The following is a 12,731-nucleotide window of genomic DNA, read 5'->3' as shown; positions in this document are numbered from 1 at the left end:
TGTTTGTCCACACTTTTTATTTCATTTGTGCATCAGTCCACTCCTTATTGCTGCCTGCCATACCTGGCTGAGATTACTGCAGGCAGGGAGATAGTAGCTGCCTGCCATACCTGGCTGAGATTACTGCAGGCAGGGAGATAGTAATTGTAGGACATTCCCTGTTTTTTTTTTTTTTTTTTTTTTGGTGGGAGATTAAGATTGGCAATTTGGCATTTCTGCTAGAGTGCCATCCCTGTGTGTGCCATCTCTCTCACATAGTGGGCCATAGAAAGCCTTTTCATTTTTCTGTATTTTTTTTTGTGGGGTGTATAAATTCTCCCTGATAAAAATACAGTGGGAGATTAATATTGGCCTTTGGGCTTGTGTGCCAGTCCTGAGTGTGCCATCTCTCTCACAAATAGTGGGCCATAGAAAGCCTATTTTATTTTTTTTGGGGTTTTATAAATTCTCCCTGAAAAAAAGGGAGATTAATATTGGCCTCTGGGCTTGTGTGCCAGTCCTGAGCGTGCCATCTGTGCCAGCCCTGAGCGTGCCATCTCTCTCACAAATAGTGGGCCATAGAAAGCCTATTTATTTTTTTTTTTGGTTTTATAAATTCTCCCTGAAAAAAAGGGAGATTAATATTGGCCTCTGGGCTTGTGTGCCAGTCCTGAGCGTGCCATCTGTGCCAGCCCTGAGCGTGCCATCTCTCTCACAAATAGTGGGCCATAGAAAGCCTATTTAATTTTTTTTTTTGTTTTATAAATTTTCCCTGAAAAAAGGGAGATTAATATTGGCCTCTGGGCTTGTGTGCCAGTTGTGAGCGTGCCATCTGTGCCAGTCCTGAGCGTGCCATCTCTCTCACAAATAGTGGGCCATAGAAAGCCTATTTAAATTTTTTTTTGGTTTTATAAATTCTCCCAGAAAAAAAGGGAGATTAATATTGGCCTCTGGGCTTCTGTGCCAGTCCTGAGCGTGCCATCTGTGCCAGTCCTGAGCGTCCCATCTCTCTCACAAATAGTGGGCCATAGAAAGCCTATTTTATTTTTTTTGGGGGTTTTATAATTTCTCCCTGAAAAAAAGGGAGATTAATATTGGCCTCTGGGCTTGTGTGCCAGTCCTGAGCGTGCCATCTGTGCCAGCCCTGAGCGTGCCATCTCTCTCACAAATAGTGGGCCATAGAAAGCCTATTTATTTTTTTTTTTTGTTTTATAAATTTTCCCTGAAAAAAGGGAGATTAATATTGGCCTCTGGGCTTGTGTGCCAGTTGTGAGCGTGCCATCTGTGCCAGTCCTGAGCGTGCCATCTCTCTCACAAATAGTGGGCCATAGAAAGCCTATTTAAATATTTTTTTGGTTTTATAAATTCTCCCAGAAAAAAAGGGAGATTAATATTGGCCTCTGGGCTTCTGTGCCAGTCCTGAGCGTGCCATCTGTGCCAGTCCTGAGCGTCCCATCTCTCTCACAAATAGTGGGCCATAGAAAGCCTATTTTATTTTTTTTTTGGGTTTTAGAAATTCTCCCTGGAAAAAAAAAGGGAGATTAATATTGCCCTTTGGGCTTGTGTGCCAGTACTAAGCGTTCCATCTCTCTCTCTCTCTCTCTCAGTCAGTGGGCCATAGAACGCCTATTTTTGGTTTTATTTGTTTTATAAATTCTCCCTGAAAAAATCATTTTATTTTATTTGGTTTCTAAATTCTTCCTGATAAAATCATATTTTTTTTATTATTTTTTTTTCTAAAGTCTCCCTGAAAAAAAAAAAAAAAACAGTGGGAGATTAATATTGGCCTTTCTGCTTGTGTGCCAGTCTTGACTCCTGGGTGTGCCATCTCTCTCTCTCTCTCTCTCTTTCTCTCTCTCTCTCTCCAATTGTGGTCCATAGAAAGCCTATATTTTTTTTCCTTGATTTGGGTTCTAAAATCTACCAGAGAAAATAACTACATCAATCATTGGTAGAAAAATATTGGCCTCTGGGTTTGTGTGCCACTCCTGACTCCTGTGTGCGTCATCTCTCAGTCAGTGGGCCATAGAACGCCTATTTTTGTTTTTATTTGTTTTATAAATTCTCCCTGAAAAAATCATTTTATTTTATTTGGTTTCTAAATTCTTCCTGATAAAATCATATTTTTTTTATTATTTTTTTTTCTAAAGTCTCCCTGAAAAAAAAAAAAAAAAACAGTGGGAGATTAATATTGGCCTTTCTGCTTGTGTGCCAGTCTTGACTCCTGGGTGCGTCATCTCTCAGTCAGTGGGCCATAGAACGCCTATTTTTGGTTTTATTTGTTTTCTAAATTCTCCCTGAAAAAATCATTTTATTTTATTTGGTTTCTAAATTCTTCCTGATAAAATCACATTTTTTTTATTATTTTTTTTTCTAAAGTCTCCCTGAAAAAAAAAAAAAAAAACAGTGGGAGATTAATATTGGCCTTTCTGCTTGTGTGCCAGTCTTGACTCCTGGGTGCGTCATCTCTCAGTCAGTGGGCCATAGAACGCCTATTTTTGGTTTTATTTGTTTTCTAAATTCTCCCTGAAAAAATCATTTTATTTTATTTGGTTTCTAAATTCTTCCTGCTAAAATCACATTTTTTTTATTATTTTTTTTTCTAAAGTCTCCCTGAAAAAAAAAAAAAAAAACAGTGGGAGATTAATATTGGCCTTTCTGCTTGTGTGCCAGTCTTGACTCCTGGGTGCGTCATCTCTCAGTCAGTGGGCCATAGAACGCCTATTTTTGGTTTTATTTGTTTTATAAATTCTCCCTGAAAAAATCATTTTATTTTATTTGGTTTCTAAATTCTTCCTGATAAAATCATATTTTTTTTATTATTTTTTTTTCTAAAGTCTCCCTGAAAAAAAAAAAAAAAAAACAACCAAAAAAAAACAGTGGGAGATTAATATTGGCCTTTCTGCTTGTGTGCCAGTCTTGACTCCTGGGTGTGCCATCTCTCTCTCTCTCTCTCTCTCTCTCTCTCTCTCTCTCTCTCTCTCCAATTGTGGTCCATAGAAAGCCTATATTTTTTTTCCTTGATTTGGGTTCTAAAATCTACCAGAGAAAATAACTACATCAATCATTGGTAGAAAAATATTGGCCTCTGGGTTTGTGTGCCACTCCTGACTCCTGTGTGCGTCATCTCTCAGTCAGTGGGCCATAGAACGCCTATTTTTGTTTTTATTTGATTTATAAATTCTCCCTGAAAAAATCATTTTATTTTATTTGGTTTCTAAATTCTTCCTGATAAAATCATATTTTTTTTATTATTTTTTTTTCTAAAGTCTCCCTGAAAAAAAAAAAAAAAAAAAAAAAAAAAAAAAAACAGTGGGAGATTAATATTGGCCTTTCTGCTTGTGTGCCAGTCTTGACTCCTGGGTGTGCCATCTCTCTCTCTCTCTCTCTCTCTCTCCAATTGTGGTCCATAGAAAGCCTACATTTTTTTTCCTTGATTTGGGTTCCAAAATCTACCAGAGAAAATAACTCCATCAATCATTGGTAGAAAAATATTGGCCTCTGGGCTTGTGTGCCACTCCTGATTCCTGTGTGCGTCATCTCTCACTCAGTGGCCCATAGAAAGCATATAGTTTGTTACATTTGTTTTCTAAATTCTCCCTGCAAAAATCTTTTTTTTTTTTTTTGGGGGGGTTTCTAAAGTGTTCCTGAAAAAAAAAAAAATAAAAAAAAAATAATAGTGTGACATTAATATTAACATTTGTGCTTCAGTGACAGTCCTGCGTGTGGGGCATCTCTCTAATTTGCAGCCACCAAAAAAAGAGTGTGTAACATTGGGCCTGATTTTCGCTGTGGTCTCACCAACCTGTAAAGGGGTAGCTAAATCATACTGAAGTTATAGCTCACCGTGTAAGTTGTGTGACTGCAACAAATAACGTTAGTTTGGTTACGTTTTTAAAACAATGAGGAAGTCTAGTGGAAGAGGTCGTGGCCGGGGGCGTTCATTGTCAGCTGGTAATGAGGGTAGTGGTAGTGGTGGAGCATCAGGTGGTCGTGGGGGAAAAAATATTGCACCTAAGTCTGGAGCTGTGGAGCCAGGTTCGTCGTCCGGCTACACAAGGCCTCGAACGCTCCCTTTTCTGGGATTAGGAAAACCGCTTTTAAAGCCGGAGCAGCAAGAGCAAGTTTTGGCTTATCTTGCTGACTCAGCCTCTAGCTCTTTTGCCTCATCTCGTGAAACTGGTAAAAGTAAAAGCAGCGCGTCGTTAGTGGATGTTCACGGTCAGGGACAAGTCACTTCCTTGTCCTCTTCAGCAAAAACAACAACAGAGAAGAATGCAGCAGGCGACACAACGGGTTACTCCATGGAGCTCTTTACACATACCGTCCCTGGCTTAGAAAGTGAAGCAGTTAACAGTCCATGCCCATTACAAATTGAATCTGACATGGAGTGCACTGACGCACAGCCACAGCCAGACTACTATGCTGGTCCTTTGACTCAGACCACAACATTGCCCTCGCAGGGTGCTGATCAAGAATCAGACCCTGATGAGACTATGTTGCCCCATCACGAACGCTATACCACCGAACGACACGGTGACACAGACGAAGTTGCGCAGGAGGTACAAGAAGAGTTATTAGATGACCCAGTTCTTGACCCCGATTGGCAGCCATTGGGGGAACAGGGTGCAGGCGGCAGCAGTTCTGAAGCAGAGGAGGAGGAGGGGCCGCAGCAGGCATCAACATCGCCACAGGTTCCATCTGCCGGGCCCGTATCTTGCCCAAAACGCGTGGCAAAGCCAAAACCTGGTGGAGGACAGCGTGGCCATCCGGTTAAAGCTCAGTCTGCAATGCCTGAAAAGGTATCCGATGCTAGAAAGAGTGCAGTCTGGCATTTTTTTAAACAACATCCAATTGATCAGCGCAAAGTCATCTGTCAAAAATGTTCTACTTCCTTAAGCAGAGGTCAGAATCTGAAAAGTCTCAATACTAGTTGCATGCATAGACATTTAACCACCATGCATTTGAAAGCTTGGACTAACTACCAAACGTCCCTTAAGGTTGTTGCACCCTCGGCCAATGAAGCTAGTCATCAACGCAACATCCCTTCCGGCAGTGTAGGACCACCATTTAGCGCACCACCTGCTGTATCTGTGCAGGTATCTTTGCCAGGCCAAAGCAGTCAGGGTCAGGGAATCACCAGTTTCGTAGTAGGAAACACTGCATCTAGGGCACCGGCGGCAACAATACCATCTCCCACCGTCTCTCAGTCTGCCATGTCCACCGGCACCCCCGCTAGTTCCACGATCTCCAGCTCTCCAGTCCAGCTCACCCTACATGAGACTATGGTTAGAAAAAGGAAATACTTAGCCTCGCATCCGCGTACACAGGGTTTGAACGCCCACATAGCTAGACTAATCTCGTTAGAGATGATGCCCTACCGGTTAGTTGAAAGCGAAGCTTTCAAAGACCTGATGGACTACGCTGTACCATGCTACGAGCTACCCAGTCGACACTTTTTTTCCAGAAAAGCCATCCCAGCCCTCCACCAGCATGTTAAAGAGCGCATCGTCCATGCACTCAGGCAATCTGTGAGCACAAAGGTGCACCTGACAACAGATGCATGGACCAGTAGGCATGGCCAGGGACGTTACGTGTCCATCACGGCACACTGGGTAAATGTGGTGGATTCAGGGTCCACAGGGGACAGCAAGTTTGGGACAGTTCTGCCTAGCCCACGGTCTAGTAAACAGTTGTCTGTAGCCGTTCGCACCCCCTCCTCCTCCTCCTCCTCGTCCTCCTGCAGAAGCAAGAGCTCGTCCACAGACCGCAGTCGCACAAACACTCCATCCGCACCTGCCACTGTTGCACACCAGGTCTCCCATTATGGGGCAGCTACTGGCATACGTCAGCAGGCTGTATTGGCTATGAAGTGTTTGGGCGACAATAGACACACCGCGGAAGTTCTGTCCGAGTTCTTGCAGCAAGAAACGCAGTCGTGGCTGGGCACTGTAGATCTTGAGGCAGGCAAGGTAGTGAGTGATAACGGAAGGAATTTCATGGCTGCCATCTCCCTTTCCCAACTGAAACACATTCCTTGCCTGGCTCACACCTTAAACCTGGTGGTGCAGTGCTTCCTGAAAAGTTATCCGGGGTTATCCGACCTGCTCCTCAAAGTGCGTGGACTTTGCGCACATATCCGCCGTTCGCCTGTACACTCCAGCCGTATGCAGACCTATCAGCGTTCTTTGAACCTTCCCCAGCATCGCCTAATCATAGACGTTGCAACAAGGTGGAACTCAACACTGCACATGCTTCAGAGACTGTGCGAACAGAGGCGGGCTGTTATGTTTTTGTGGGAGGATACACATACACGGGCAGGCAGTAGGATGGCAGACATGGAGTTGTCAGGTGTGCAGTGGTCGAAGATTCAAGACATGTGTCAAGTCCTTCAGTGTTTTGAGGAATGCACACGGCTGGTTAGTGCAGACAACGCCATAATAAGCATGAGCATCCCCCTAATGCGTCTGCTGATGCAAAGTTTGACGCACATAAAGGATCAGGCGTCTGCACCAGAGGAAGAGGAAAGCCTTGATGACAGTCAGCGATTGTCTGGTCAGGGCAGTGTACATGACGAGGTACCGGGCGAAGAGGAGGTGGAGGATGAGGAGGATGATGGGGATGAGTATATTTTTAATGAGGAAGCTTTCCCGGGGGCACGGGAAATTGGTGGCGTGGCAAGGCCGGGTTCTGGTTTTTTGAGGGACACAAGTGACGTAGATTTGCCTGCAACTGCCCCTCAACCAAGCACAACCGCAGATTTGACAACGGGAACTTTGGCCCACATGGCGGATTATGCCTTGCGTATCCTCAAAAGGGACACACGCATTACAAAAATGATGAACGATGACGATTACTGGTTGGCCTGCCTCCTTGATCCTCGCTATAAAGGCAAATTGCAAAATATTATGCCACATGAGAACTTGGAACTAATATTAGCAACAAAACAATCAACTCTTGTTGACCGTTTGCTTCTGGCATTCCCTGCACACAGCGCCCGTGATCGTTCTCACACGAGCTCCAGGGGCCAGCAGACCAGAGGTGTTAGAGGGGCAGAAATCAGAAGTGGCGTTGGCCAGAGGGGTTTTCTGACCAGGTTGTGGAGTGATTTTTCTATGACCGCAGACAGGACAGGTACTGCAGCATCAATTCAAAGTGACAGGAGACAACATTTGTCCAGTATGGTTACAAACTATTTTTCATCCCTTATCGACGTTCTCCCTCAACCGTCATTCCCATTTGATTACTGGGCATCCAAATTAGACACCTGGCCAGAATTGGCAGAATATGCATTGCAGGAGCTTGCTTGCCCGGCAGCTAGTGTCCTATCAGAAAGAGTATTCAGTGCTGCAGGTTCAATACTAACAGAAAAAAGGACTCGTCTGGCTACCCAAAATGTAGATGATCTAACCTTCATTAAAATGAACCACAACTGGATTTCAAAATCTTTTGCCCCACCCTGCCCGGCTGACACCTAGCTTTCCTATGAAAAGGTCTTGCCTGTGGACTATTCTGAATGACTTTTCCAATCTCGTAATTTTCTTCACCTGATTGTCCAGCATACGACATGTTTCCACCTCACGAAATGGCCAAACTCCCCACACGGGGCCGTGCTATCGCCACTTTGCGCTTGGACCCTTGAGAGTGCTGTTTGTCTGAAGAGGTGGGTGTGGCCGCTTTTGGTCGACGGCACTGCCACTGGGTCCCTCATAGTACAATAAAGTGTCTCTGGCGGTGGTGGTGCGCACCCAACGTCAGACACACCGTTGTAATATGAGGGGCCCTGTGCCTGTAACGCCGGCCACAAGACAGTTCCCCCCCCCAGCTCAAACAGTGCTCTACCACTAGCAAAATTATCTCTCACAGCTTCACCAATGTGTAGTCTAGGCGCTGACATCCTTCAATGCCTGGCACTGACAATACCATTGTTTTGACATTTTTGTTATGTTAGGCCTTCGAAGCCTGTCTGCGGTCCCTTCTTTCTACAACTACTACACTGACCAGGCCACTGCTGGCCGTGTTACCCTGGAACCAATTTAAAAGTGCCTACAGTCAGCCCAATTTTGTTATGTTAGGCCTTCGAAGACTGTCTGCCGTCACTCCTTCCACTAGACTTCCACTGACCATACACTGCTGCCCATGTACCCCTGGAACCAATTTAAAGTGCCTACAGCCAGCCCAATTTTGTTATGTTAGGCCTTCGAAGCCTGTCTGCGGTCACTCCTTCCACTAGACTTCCACTAACCAGACCACTGCTGCCCGTGTACCCCTGGAACCAATTTAAAAGTGCCTACAGCCAGCCCAAGTTTGTTATGTTAGGCCTTGGAAGCCTGTCTGCGGTCACTCCTTCCACTAGACTTCCACTGACCAGACCACTGCTGCCCGTGTACCCCTGGAACCAATTTAAAAGTGCCTACAGCCAGCCCAAGTTTGTTATGTTAGGCCTTGGAAGCCTGTCTGCGGTCACTCCTTCCACTAGACTTCCACTGACCAGACCACTGCTGCCCGTGTACCCCTGGAACCAATTTAAAAGTGCCTACAGCCAGCCCAAGTTTGTTATGTTAGGCCTTCGAAGCCTGTCTGCGGTCCATTCTTTCAACTACTACTACACTGACCAGGTCACTGCTGCCCGTGTACCCCTGGAACCAATTTAAAAGTGCCTACAGCCATGTGTTATTATTTTAGGCCTTCGATGCCTGTCTGCGGTCACTCCTTCCACTAGGCCTCCACTGACCACACCACTGCTGCCCGTGTACCCCTGGAACCAATTTAAAATTGCCTACAGCCAGCCCAATTTTTTTATTTTAGGCCTTCGATGCCTGTCTGCGGTCCATTCTTTCAACTACTACTACACTGACCAGGTCACTGCTGCCCGTGTACCCCTGGAACCAATTTAAAATTGCCTACAGCCAGCCCAATTTTTTTATTTTAGGCCTTCGATGCCTGTCTGCGGTCCATTCTTTCAACTACTACTACACTGACCAGGTCACTGCTGCCCGTCTACCCCTGGAACCAATTTAAAATTGCCTACAGCCATGTGTTATTATTTTAGGCCTTCGATGCCTGTCTGCGGTCACTCCTTCCACTAGGCCTCCACTGACCACACCACTGCTGTCCGTGTACCCCTGGAACCAATTTAAAATTGCCTACAGCCATGTGTTATTATTTTAGGCCTTCGATGCCTGTCTGCGGTCACTCCTTCCACTAGGCCTCCACTGACCACACCACTGCTGTCCGTGTACCCCTGGAACCAATTTAAAATTGCCTACAGCCAGCCCAATTTTTTTATTTTAGGCCTTCGATGCCTGTCTGCGGTCCATTCTTTCAACTACTACACTGACCAGGTCACTGCTGCCCGTGTACCCCTGGAACCAATTTAAAATTGCCTACAGCCATGTGTTATTATTTTAGGCCTTCGATGCCTGTCTGCGGTCACTCCTTCCACTAGGCCTCCACTGACCACACCACTGCTGCCCGTGTACCCCTGGAACCAATTTAAAATTGCCTACAGCCAGCCCAATTTTTTTATTTTAGGCCTTCGATGCCTGTCTGCGGTCCATTCTTTCAACTACAACTACACTGACCAGGTCACTGCTGCCCGTGTACCCCTGGAACCAATTTAAAAGTGCCTACAGCCAGCCCAAGTTTGTTATGTTAGGCCTTGGAAGCCTGTCTGCGGTCACTCCTTCCACTAGACTTCCACTGACCAGACCACTGCTGCCCGTGTACCCCTGGAACCAATTTAAAATTGCCTACAGCCAGCCCAATTTTTTTATTTTAGGCCTTCGATGCCTGTCTGCGGTCCATTCTTTCAACTACTACTACACTGACCAGGTCACTGCTGCCCGTGTACCCCTGGAACCAATTTAAAATTGCCTACAGCCAGCCCAATTTTTTTATTTTAGGCCTTCGATGCCTGTCTGCGGTCCATTCTTTCAACTACTACTACACTGACCAGGTCACTGCTGCCCGTCTACCCCTGGAACCAATTTAAAATTGCCTACAGCCATGTGTTATTATTTTAGGCCTTCGATGCCTGTCTGCGGTCACTCCTTCCACTAGGCCTCCACTGACCACACCACTGCTGTCCGTGTACCCCTGGAACCAATTTAAAATTGCCTACAGCCATGTGTTATTATTTTAGGCCTTCGATGCCTGTCTGCGGTCACTCCTTCCACTAGGCCTCCACTGACCACACCACTGCTGTCCGTGTACCCCTGGAACCAATTTAAAATTGCCTACAGCCAGCCCAATTTTTTTATTTTAGGCCTTCGATGCCTGTCTGCGGTCCATTCTTTCAACTACTACTACACTGACCAGGTCACTGCTGCCCGTGTACCCCTGGAACCAATTTAAAATTGCCTACAGCCATGTGTTATTATTTTAGGCCTTCGATGCCTGTCTGCGGTCACTCCTTCCACTAGGCCTCCACTGACCACACCACTGCTGTCCGTGTACCCCTGGAACCAATTTAAAATTGCCTACAGCCATGTGTTTTTATTTTAGGCCTTCGATGCCTGTCTGCGGTCCATTCTTTCAACTACTACTACACTGACCAGGGCACTGCTGGCCGTGTACCCCTGGAACCAACATCAGAAAATATAAAAATAAGTATTTTGCTTATAAAAAAGAAAATACTGGTGAGATATCAAATGCAGACATTTTAACATTAAAAACAAACACACAACTAAAATCTGGTACAGTACTAAAAATGGCCACCAGCTACAATTACTTTCTCCTGCAAGTAGTTAACTGAAAGTTTTTTTAAATTGAAAACACACATATGGCATCCACCGAGTGTTGTCCTGTCGCGTCTTCTTTATATTATTGCCGAGAAGATGCAAAATAATGAAAATAATAAAATCATTAATTACCAAAATAATAGAGAAAGTCAACACCACATTGCAAATAAACATTCATTCCAAATAAAGAAGCAGGGCGCGTCCGAGGGTGAGTATATACCTAATAAGAATCTAATCACCCTCAGACGCGCAATGCTTATTTCCAACAGCCTTCCTTCCTAAGAATCATCCCTTCCGTGGTGTAGAGAGACGTTGTGTTACACTCCAAGGTGTTCCCCAGGTTGCCTTTCCTGAGCTTCGATCTACCGGCTCTCGTTTAGTAGTTGTTGGAAACTACGCTGCATTAGGCCTTCAAATTGGGTATGGGGTGTAGAGAGATGGTGTGTTCCACTCCAAGGTGTTCCCCAGGTTGCCTTTCCTGAGCTTCGATCTTCCGGCTCTCGTTTAGTAGTTCTTGGAAACTACACTGCATTAGGCCTTCAAATTGGGTATGGGGTGTAGAGAGAGGGTGTGTTACACTCCAAGGTGTTCCCCAGGTTGCCTTTCCTGAGCTTCGATATTCCGGCTCTCGTTTAGTAGTTGTCGGAAACTACGCTGCATTAGGCCTACAAATTGGGTATGGGGTGTAGAGAGAGGGTGTGTTACACTCCAAGGTGTTCCCCAGGTTGCCTTTCCTGAGCTTCGATCTTCATGCTCTCGTTTAGTAGTTGTCGGAAACTACGCTGCATTAGGCCTACAAATTGGGTATGGGGTGTAGAGAGAGGGTTTGTTACACTCCAAGGTGTTCCCCAGGTTGCCTTTCCTGAGCTTCGATCTTCCGGCTCTCGTTTAGTAGTTGTTGGAAACTACGCTGCATTAGGCCTTCAAATTGGGTATGGGGTGTAGCGAGAGGGTGTGTTACACTCCAAGGTGTTCCCCAGGTTGCCTTTCCTGAGCTTCGATCTTCCGGCTCTCGTTTAGTAGTTCTTGGAAACTACACTGCATTAGACCTTCAAATTGGGTATGGGGTGTAGAGAGAGGGTGTGTTACACTCTAAGGTGTTCCCCAGGTTTCCTTGCCATTGCTTCGGTCTTCCGACTCTCGTTTAGTAGTTGTAGAAAAGTACACTGCATTAGGCCATACAAAATGGGTATGGGGTGGAGAGAGATGGTGTGTTACACTCCAAGGTGTTCCCCAGGTTGCCTTTCCTGAGCTTCTATCTTCAGGCTCTCATTAAATTGTGGTTAAATGGAACAACTGCATTTGGCGTACTAGTTGGTTTGGGGCCTACTATCGGTGTCTGCCACTCCTTGCTGTTCTCCTCCACTGAACAAAGCTGTGCCGCCTGTTTACTACGGTTGCCAATTTTGAACTGCATTTCGACTACTTACTGATTTGGCCCTACTCTCTGTGTCAGCCTCTCATTCCAGTTGTCCTCCACTGCAATGCCCCCTGGTTATTCCTGTGTTACCAATTTTGAACTGCATTTAGCCCACTTTCTTCTTTGGGCCTATATCTGTGTTTCCACTTCATCGTGCCCATTGCCCAGCCAGTGATAGATGAGTCTGCTGGTACATTGACCCATAACGCAACATTCCCCGTGCACGCTACACAACAACATTGTGACCCTGCTGAAAGTCAGGTTGCTCTTCCCGCATACCATACCACCTTACACGGGGACAAAGAGGAAGGTGCAGATGAAAGTGCAGGTTCCTTCATCAGGTGGGGGGAGGAATACTAGTTGGCGACGTCACTGGCACAGGGCCTCTCATAGTACGCAAAAGTGTTGCTGCCGGTGGGAGGCGCCCCCGCCGTGCAAACACACCGCTGTACTTTGAGGGGCCCTGTGCCAGTGCCAATGCCAACGAGTGGGCCCCCCCTGCTTGCTCAGGTTCACAGCACTTGCAAAGTTGAAATACTTACCTCTCCCTGCTCCACTGCCGTGACGTGGTCCAGATTTCCTGGGCCCAC

Source organism: Ranitomeya imitator, chromosome 5 (assembly GCF_032444005.1).
Source record: "Ranitomeya imitator isolate aRanImi1 chromosome 5, aRanImi1.pri, whole genome shotgun sequence".
Taxonomy (NCBI): Eukaryota; Metazoa; Chordata; class Amphibia; order Anura; family Dendrobatidae; genus Ranitomeya; species Ranitomeya imitator.
Note: the sequence above shows the minus strand (reverse complement) of the source record.